The sequence below is a fragment of the Ambystoma mexicanum genome, chromosome 5q (assembly GCF_040938575.1).
Source record: "Ambystoma mexicanum isolate Mex_15411 chromosome 5q, UKY_AmexF1_1, whole genome shotgun sequence".
NCBI lineage: Eukaryota > Metazoa > Chordata > Amphibia > Caudata > Ambystomatidae > Ambystoma > Ambystoma mexicanum.
The window spans coordinates 769,971,776-769,982,395 of NC_090933.1; the positions used below are offsets into that span (position 1 = coordinate 769,971,776).

A 10,620-nucleotide genomic window follows, 5' to 3' on the forward strand; every position below is an offset into this window, starting at 1 on the left:
TTGAAGATAGCGTGCGCGTGTGGATTTACACGCGAACAGGATTCACGCAGCCCAGGCCAGCCGCGTTTGAAGACAACGTGCGCGTGTGGATTTACACGCAACCAAACAGCTCCAGGAATCAGCGTGTGGCGGAAAACACGCTATAGAAGGCCCAAAAAGTAGCTGTTGTAACCTGCATGGATGCAGACCGGAGGTTCAGCTACACAACGCCAAATGATTCGATCAGAAGCAGCGAGTGAAGTTTCCACGCTGCTTAAATACGTAATGCCGTAGTTCACGTGACGAAGCAGAATACACGTGAAGTTAGCGACGTGAAAAGTGCAAACGTCGTTTTCCCGGCAACGTATCGAACAACCGCCATTTGGAATAGAACGGTCTAGCTGTTCTACGAGCGTAGGAGGTAGGACCACGTCCAGCATGCATGACAACATTCTGTCGACTTCCTTCTCTTTGACGGTGTTGTTTCGTCCTCTTGACTGGTTGGTATGGGGACCCCTTCTTTTGGTAAACCGTACATATTTTCTCTGACCCAGGCCCAGCCGTAGTGCTCCGCTGCCTCCATGGCTGCTAGCAAGTGTTGTGATTTCGGTTTCTGGGATGGTGTTGGAGGTTCCCGTGCTTTTCGCTTGGGACCCATGCTTTTTGGGTCTGTAAAGCTGAATATGACACGGGAGCCTGCGTGTGGGTGCTTTGTTCATTTTTCCCCCACGCTCGCTCGTGCTGGCCTTGGATCTTGCTTCTACACACGTATTCCCTGCGGTTTCTTCTGTTTCAGCGAGGTTTTCTGCCGCTCGCCTGCAGTTAAAGTTTCTGAACAGTGCAATGTTCAAAGAGGGGAAAAAAGATTCTACGTAAGCAGTGAACTTTTTAAAAGACTGCTAAAGAAGAAAAGTGTGGAAGATGCTGAGTGAACAGCGAACCTCCTGTTAGTTTGGGTCCCAATTCAGGGTCCACAAACCAATTGCCTGACAGTTGGTTTTCCTTAGGTACTTAGCACCTTGTTGTTTGGAGCAAGGGTGAGGCGATTGTTCGCACCTCACCCTTCCTCGGCTTTGTGTGACAGAGACTGTGTGTCTCCATGGCTTGTGGGTTAGAGGAGCAGGCATGGGAGTGGGAGCTGCCCCTCTCCTGGCCTGCTGGATTGTTACATCAGTTACTCTGCCTCACCTTGGGCGGCCCTGCGGCATTGCTCAAGACCATTGCGTTCTGCCTCTCTCAATCTGGCAATGGTACCCAGACACCGTAGGGTTAGGGCTGGAGGCCGGTCTGTCTCTATTCTTGCGCCCTCTTTGTGGAATGTCCTTCCTTCTCAACTTCGTGAGATTTTGGATCGCCTTAGTTTGCGTAAGGTGCTCAAAACTTTGTTTTCAGTCCTCTATGTGGCGTTTGAGAGCTGGCTTTTATCCGGTTTACTCCTGCCTCTAGCGCCTAGATGCCCTTGGGCCGTTGTAGCTCACACTTTATAGATCTTTTTCCATTCCATTCCGATTTAAACACAAATAGGAAGGCGTAACATGTACATAATACTGTTGCATGTTTGAATACATATACAAGGGAAATCTTCTGTGTATCTATAATCAAACTATGAAGCTGTCATCAGTTCAAATTGACTTATCTGCGATTCACTGACCAAAACTAGAATATGTGACATTGATCACCAAGGTAAGGCACAATGAATAGCATTGACCAGCAACCTGAGGTATCAGGACCAGCAAATATGCCGGTTAGGAATTGACACCTAATCCGTTGCTCTCACAGCTTCACAACTGGCACTGTGACAGCTGTGACGATGAAGCCTGGAGACGGGCAACTATGCTCCACTACAAACTTACAACACACTTGTGATGGCCTCCAATATTCACCCAGAACCCCCGTGATCAGGCCCTGCCCTCAAGTACCTTGAATAATATGCAGGACACAGGTCTGTCTCTCACTGGTCCCGGCGCGCTCTGAAGAGAGCTGGTCTGCCCCTTTATTCAACGCATGCGCGATGGTGACCCATGCCACCACGCTCACGTGAATGCTCACGTGACTCTGTCACACCACTCAACTACAATGTGAAAACAACTTTCAAGTTCTCCAAAGTATGGAACAGTATAATGCCCAATCCCCACATCACTAAGCACCACTGACTAGCACACCAGAGGTTCGGTAGCCAATGCATGCTTAGCATGGTGATCAGGAAGCACTGTATGATGAAGCATGCCCAGTGAGTCAGGGAGGCTGGGCAGTGCACAGGGGACAGTGACCGATGCACGGACCTGGGTGAGCAGAAAACCAGTTGCAGAGGCAGCTTTTGGTGCCAGGGCATGGGGTGGTGGATAACAGGATGCCAGGACACCAATGGGAGGTTGAGGGTTGTACTGGGCACTCGTGAGGAGCAAGAGGTGCAACCACCCCCCCTGCTCCCACCCACCCAGCTCCGCCACTACAGAAAACAAGGAAGGGATATAGAGTGAGCGTAGAAGGTTGGGGGTGTGAGGAGTGAAGTGGGAAGGTTTATCAGATTATTTTAAGGGAGGCAGGGGTGTCAGCTGAAGTAGGATGTGCCGTGGAGGTAGCAGCCTAGCCAGTGAAACACTCAGTCTGGTAGGGGAGATACCCTGGGAAGGTTTATCAGATAAGGGAGTCAGAGGGCTCAGCTGGAGCAGGATGTCCAGTGTAGGTGGCAGCCTAGCCAGAGAAACACTCAGTCCGGTAGAGGAGATGCAGTGGGAAGGTTTATCAGATAAGGGAGGCAGGGTGACACTCAGGCTTGTAGGGGAAATAATGTGGGAAGGTTTATCCGATAAGGGAGGCAGGGTGACACTCAGTCTGGTAGGGGAGATACCATGGGAAGGTTTATCAGATAAGGGAGGCGGGGTGACACTCAGTGTGGTAGGGGAGATACTGTGGGAAGGTTTATCAGATAAGGGAGGCAGGGTGACACTCAGGCTGGTAGGGGAAATAATGTGGGAAGGTTTATCCGATAAGGGAGGCAGGGTGACACTCAGTGTGGTAGGGGAGATACTGTGGGAAGGTTTATCAGATAAGGGAGGCAGGGTGACACTCAGGCTGGTAGGGGAAATAATGTGGGAAGGTTTATCCGATAAGGGAGGCAGGGTGACACTCAGTCTGGTAGGGGAGATACCATGGGAAGGTTTATCCGATAAGGGAGGCAGGGTGACATTCAGTCTGGTAGGGGACATACCCTGGAAAGGTTTATCAGATAAGGGAGTCAGGGGGCTCAGCTGGAGCAGGATGTCCAGTGTAGGTGGCAGCCTAGCCAGAGAAACACTCAGTCCGGTAGAGGAGATGCAGTGGGAAGGTTTATCAGATAAGGGAGGCAGGGTGACACTCAGGCTGGTAGGGGAAATACCGTGGGAAGGTTTATCAGATAAGGGAGACAGGGTGACACGCAGTCTGGTAGGGAAGATACCATGGGAAGGTCTATCAGATAAGTGAGGCAGGGTGACACTCAGTCTGGTAGAGGAGATGAAGTGGGGTGATCAGTGACCAAGATGCAGCAATCAGTCAATAAGGCATTGAGGCCCTGTGGCAGAGCCAGAGATGCAGAAGCAGCTGGTGAAGGAGAGGAAACAGTACATTGTGCAGTGTCCAATGTGAACTGTGGCAGCTGGGCAGTGATTGCGCGAGGCTTGGCAGTAAATGGGCCTGGGTTAGCAGTAAATTAGACTAAACAGTGAGATCGGAAGGCGACAGGTGAAACAGTAAATGGGGTAGGCTGAGCAGAAAATGAAGCAGTGGACTGCAAATTTGGCCATGACGCCAGCACATGAGACATGCTTAGCAGTGAATAGGGAAGTGAATGATGCAGTGAGCTGGCATGATGCAGAGGGCAGAGGGGCCAGTGAATGAGACAGGGTTGCCAGTGAATGCCTCATATAGTCTTCTTGCCATAATGCCCACCCTTACTCTATTTGCGGCAGGCAGCGTGCGTTAGAATAACTGATTTCAAAATCTTACAGCAGAAACGGTTATCACTACTTTTGAATGGTGTATTAATCACTGAAAATAAGGGAGTATTTATCAGCATGGCCATGCCATCATTTCAGAAAGATGTTGGGGAGTGTGTTATCCTTTTACAGGCGCTATCGAGTCATTTCAATCTTTTTCTGGAACATTCTGCTACAGTCAGGAAAACAGGACTTTTTCTGTTGCAATGCAGGTTCATCTTTATTGATCTGTGCATTTGAGTGATTATGGGAATGATTTACCCGTTATTACAATCGGGTCAGAAATATGACTTTTACAGTGGGGCTTGGTTAGAAAGAACAGATTTTGAGCCTTAATTCAAATATGTGGACCAACAGAATAAATATGAATTGAAGAATACAGCTCTGCAATCAACATGAATGGATGAGTATGAGGTAAATACCTATCATTCTTTTTCTAATGGTTGATAACAATTGACGATATACTGTAAAGTGCAAAATGCACAGTTGGTGAACAAAAAACACTTTTCTAAAATCCGGTTGACTTATCAGTAGATTCATGATGTTGCATTACTCTTGCTAGTTTCTTCTAATATTCATGAGCACTTGTTTGCATGTGTGCAGGGTGCACGACACCCATATCCTTTGCTGGTGCCCAGAGATATGTCTGCTGCTGCCTTTTCCATAGGTGATTGATCTACAGCAAACCTCACTACACATGGCCTCTTTGGTGTCCTCTCTACAGGTGGCTGCTCTGCTGTCTTCACTATACATGGCTGCCATGATGCCTTTTCCAAAGATGCCTGCTCTTCAGTTTTCGCTTTGCATGGCTGCTCTGCTGTCTTCTCTAAAGAGGACTGTTTGGCGGAAATCTTCTAAAGATGGCTTCTCTTCGCCAGACCCTGCTGAGGATTCCACTATGTCTGGATCTAGCTTGCATATCACCCATGGCACCATCTGTGTATGTCCTTCCAAATGTTTCCGCAGAGATGTCAGCACTTTTAATGGAAACTTGTCACGGTTTGCTTAGATCTAGTTTAACAAGTACACATCTGCATCACTGATGATGAACCTGTGACCAAAATCTTAAACAACAGCGCAGATGGAAAATGCAGCAGATCCATAGAAGCAAGGGTTGTCAAAAGGATGGCCAGGTTTCGGGAGCTTGGATCGCCCAAGAAACGTCCCACCACTGATCCCTGAGTTGCAAATATGTGGGTCAAAGATACTGATCATGTCGTTAGATAAGTAAAAGGATAGGATAAACTGTTGGATTATGTACTCTTGGTTTATCGAATCTAAGAAAGCTGCATATCGAACACCTTTCGGGTCCCTCTCCAGCATTCTATAATGTCCTTCTTGGGATGCTGGGGTATCAAAGCGAGGCAGTTCTGAATAGAGCCTTCAATCAGACCAAACCCATTGTAAGGGGGGTAATTCCTGTCTTGCGTTCTCTGGAGTCTTCTTCTTTACTTCAATTGGATATGTATCTGCTTTGCCCAGTACATTACAGTAATAGCACCGAGTAAATTAATCACAGTCATGGAGAATGAACTTGCGGTCCAAGATGGTGACAGGCTTTCCCACAAAGAAATCTTTTGGAGGATAACATTCTGTCACCTCGTAAGAAGAGATTTCCAGCATTGAGGCAGGGAACTCCACTTTCAGGTCCTTGGTACACTTTGAAAATTGCTGTCTACTGAACAGTCCAGGAAAAGGATCCCCGCCATCATTTCGCTCAAGTACCTCATGAATTTCCACAGTGTTGTCTCTCAGATAGAAAGGAATTATGACTGGAAGCTCCTCCCCAAACATGGAGTCTGTATCGTCCCAAAGGGCAAAGAAAGGAAGCACCTTACGGTCCATAGAGAGAAACTGCTTCCTTTTGTCAAAGTCTGATAGAGTGATGTAGTCGCACAAGTGATCTTTGTGGAGTTCTGTGTAGGGATCTGGGGGTATTTCCTCTGGTGGGTTCAACTCAATATCTTCACTCTTCAGGAACTCCTGCATGAATGCATCACAGTCGACAATACCCACCAGATACTCCATCCTACGAGTGGACCGTCAAGACGGCCTAGGAGGAGGAGTTGATATCTTCCACAAATACACCCCCCATCAGAGCCTCCCCCCTACAGTGTCTCCCAAGCTATGAACTCCTACTTGCCAAGCGTGAATCTTCCCCCCAAACCACCATCAATGTACTACTCCTCTACCACCAACCTTCCCACTCTGGTGCTCCAGGCACCGACATCCCCCTCCTCATTAACCCTCTCCTCAAGCAGAAAATATAACATAATTGACCAGTGAATAGAGGATGACAATATTCTCTTATTCACTAGTTCACTTCAAAAAATATATATTGTTTTATTACAAAAATTGTTTTTTAAAAATAATAACATTTTTCATCTACATAATTCACAATTTCCTGCACACATTCTTTTATCCCATCATTCACTTACACTCATACTCCCCTTTCAGAGGTCTGTCTTGATTTTACAAAAATGACAGCGTATCATCAGTCACTATCCGCAATTGTTGATTAACACAGTGTTTTGTTCCCTTTCTTTACTATGGGTGACACAATCTGTATATTAATACTCCAACAGATTTATAGGTCGACACGTGTTTCGGTTGTCAGGGCAGGACATCACTGGTTGTGTCCTTTTGTTGATGTAACCTTCGTCAGGACAAGAAACTAAGTACCAATATGTCTTGCTTCACATACACTGGGGTGAGCCACACCATCTCCACATTTCACTCATGGGGGAGGTACAGATGTGATGAACGAATCCCCACCCAGCCTTCAGACTCAACCAATTTCTTATGGTCTACCTCTCACTCTGACCAAAGCCCCGTTTTTATTCAAGGAATTCTTCTCTCACTCTATTCTGCATATAAACCGAGGTTCTCTCCCACGATATGGTGTAGGCTCCTTTTATTCACTTACTAATTCAATCGCAGTTGTTCCATATATACGTATGGTCCACTGTTAGTGAATATTGATCAATACCCTTCCTAGCAGATCAATCTCAAATGTGTGCAATTAAACTAATTTCTGGCACATCACTTCATCACACGCCAAATGTGCTGTAAAGACTTGGGAAAGTGATCCCGGCGTCTTCACTACATTGCGGGTGTATTCACTCTCCTCAAGACCAATACTAAATTAATACTTCTAGGAGATTTCAATCTAGACTACAAAGACCCCGCTGACCACAAGGCTTCCGCCCACTCAGCTACCCTAAAGGAGAAGAACTTCAGCCAATTGGTCCTCTCGCCCACCCATGAAAAAAAGGAAGAATCCTCGACTGGATACTCCCCTGTAACACCCCCCTCCAAGTTTCTTCCATTGTCCCCCTTCCCTGGTCAGATCATTATTTGATCTGCTTCACTATTACCACCTCCACCAAAATGTTATCGATAATAGGGGATCCCCAAGCATCACTGAAAGACATACTTGTAAGCTTATAGTCGAGCAAATGACCCCCTCCATCATTGCCTCTCTCAAATCAGCCTCTGACAACACCACCCCCGAAGTCATCTTAGCGTCATACAACATCGCACTGCACTTGACGAACATGCTCCCCTCAAAACCTCCGCCCACAAAAAAAGAAGCCCCCAAAATGGGCACACCGATGATCTAGCCTCCCTCCAAAAAAAGAAACGCACACTTGAACAGCTCGGGAGAAAAAACCCTGCCTCCAACAGCAAATCTGCCTTCCAGCGTTCGGCTGACACTTACAAAACAGCCATCATTGCCACCAAAGCTAACATCTTCAGCACCAGAATCACTGATGCAAGCTCCAACATTAAAGAGCTTTTAAAAATCCTTAGAGAGCTAGAAACCCCAGCCCCCCATCTGAAAATAATCCTAAAAAAACAAAGCATGGTGTTCGCTCATCTAATCAGCCCTTGGCACAAAACACGGAAGCTAAGGGATAAAGCTATTTTTAAAAAGTCCCATCTTCCACCCATATTGCTCACCCCCCAGGTCAGCACTACCATGCCCGCTACCAATCCTCCACAGTTCTAGTTCTCTGCCTTCTCCCCTCTGAAGTCCTCACCACTACCCAGCATCTGAAAACCTCTAACTGTGCTGGAGACACTTGGTTAGCTCACATTGTCAAAATGTGTGCAGAACCCTTGGCCCCTACCATAGCCAGCTTTATTAACACATTATTTAAATCCAACTCAATTCCCAATGCCATTAAAGAAGCTTGGGTTATGCCTCTCTTGAAGAAACCCACCCTAGATCCTACCATCCCCACCAACTATCGTCCAATCACCACAGTACCCTATCTCTTCAAAATCCTGTACTGCACTGCATACTCGCAACTTTAATCTTACCTTGAAATCCACAACCTACTAGGTACCTACCAATCGGGCATGCTTCAGGTCCAGACACAGCACAGAATCTGCCCTCCTTGACCTTAAGATCCAGCTTGACCACATCAGAGACAATGATGAGCTTGCAATCCTCCTCCTACTAGACCTATCTGCAGCCTTTGATCTTGTGGATCACAACATTCCAGTAGGTTAATTCCAGGCTCGGAAGCAGCTGACCCCAGCCCTGTATCCCACAGCGTCCCACAAGGATCCTGCCTCTCCCCACCCTTTACAACATGTACACCAAGCCCCTCTTCGACCACCTGGACAGCCTCGACATACCGTACACCAACTTTGCCAATGATATGCAGGTCCTCCTCAAGATCACTGGTAACCACAAGCTGGACTCTACCAACATTGACCTTGCCTTCAGCATCATACAGGCATGGATGGCCACCCATCATCTTTGTCTTAATGATGAAAACACTGAGGTCCTTATCGTGGTCTCCCCACACCACCTAAACACCTCAGTCCTGCCTTCACCTCCTTCTGCATTGACAGAAACAACATCCCTGTCTTTGTCAACGTCAAAACGCTAGGTGTTTACCTTGACGCGGAACTAAACATGCAGAAACATGTCAAAGCAATTGCTTCCTCCCCGGCCTATTCCAACAAACTTATCAACCTCTCCAGAAAATTCCCGTACCCCAAACAACTGTCTCACCCTAGCTAGAGCCATCATAGGCAGTAAACTGGATTATTGAAACGCCATCCGAGCAGGGACTTAACTCAAAAACATCAACACACTCCAACTGCTACAAAACAACGCACTCAGAGCAATCTGGGGCCTGAAACGCTCCGATCACATCTTACAAATCCGACGGGAGGTACATTGGCTCCCCACCAAAGCATGTATCAAATTTAAACTCCATACTATCACCTACCCCTGCCTACACAACACTGCCCCCGCTACCTCATGAACCATATCACCAAGAAACACAACACTCGCAATCTGCGTTCCTCCTCCACATTGGCCTTGGTCACACCCAGATTCACCAGAAAGAAAGCTGGGGGCTCCTGTTTTACTACCATCGCTCCAGCCCTCTGGAATGCCCTCCCTCAGCATATCCAAGATGAACCTGCTTACTTGCTTGTCCAAAAGATAGTAAAAACAATACTGTTCAACAAATATGTGTAACCCAAAACTGCCTATATATCAAAGATTAACCTGCCTGTTCATTTTTCATGAAAGAAAGTAATAACCACACTGTTCCAACCATTATGTGTAACCAATTATGTACCGTTCTCTTAGCGCTGTGATACCTTCAGGTCTGGACGCTACCAATAAATACAATAAATAAATAAATAAATGAAGGTGCAACATCTTTCCATACAATGTGGTGTTGATGCCAATTTTCAAGTCCTTCCAGTTATAGTGGTAACCTCAATCGTTCTTGTACTGCCTCTAACATTCATAAAATTTCCCTGAGGGATGACATCAAAACCGTGGGCTCTACTATAAATATGATATCATCTTCAAAGTAGTAATATATACCCAATTTACGGACCCTGTAACTTTCTTTTCCTCGAGGTAGGCATCAAACTTTAGAACCTTTTTGTCGAAGGCCACATGGGCTGGAATGAAATCCGATGATGGGGCTCTTTTGGCTAGACCATAGGTCAGTGTAGACCTTTTGTTAGCCATCTGATCCAAGTCCGCATGAGAAAGCTGATTTCCAGTGATTTGATCTCGTCCTATTCCGACTGTGGGAAGCAATTATCGTGAAAACCCATAGCGATATTCCTGAGTTTGAGAGCGATGAAAAGCAACTTTTGTGGGATCCCTGAAGCTGTTGCCCGGTGGAAAAGGTAGACCCTGCAGAAGACAGGATACCATAGCTGAGCTGTGTGTTCTCTTAATTACTCTGCACCCTGGGTATCCGAAATCAGGAAAATTGAAATCCTAACTCTTAAGGAAAACCTAAACTGCCTTATTCCCAAATTATATTTCTTACCATGACATACATTACCCCTCAGCACATTCTTTCCCTATCACTTTTCATAAGGGACAAATTGAGCACACCAGTCACAGATCTCAGTGCTGGTTTGGCCCTATTCCATTGTCACTATTGATCGTTCACAGCCTTTCAAGATTCTGTTTATCATTTAATCTCTAGAAGGCTCCTAGTCATCCAATAAGGATGGGAGCATCCACTCTTACAGGCCTATAGGCATTTGCCCTGACCACAGATTTGCTGCAAGTGGGAGAAGAGTGTGACATAGGTGTCCTTATAAGCACACAGGCATTTAGACGCCCTTCACTCTGTAGAAGAACAGGTAGCATGGTGGCATGGTCTAT

The 10,620-nt window shown here is 46.5% G+C and overlaps 1 pseudogene; it reads right to left on the reverse strand.

Annotated features, from left to right (window-relative positions):
• Nucleotides 1–4,967: 4,967 nt before the first annotated feature.
• Nucleotides 4,968–10,158, reverse strand: LOC138498313 (EF-hand domain-containing protein 1 pseudogene; annotated as a pseudogene).
• Nucleotides 10,159–10,620: the final 462 nt, after the last annotated feature.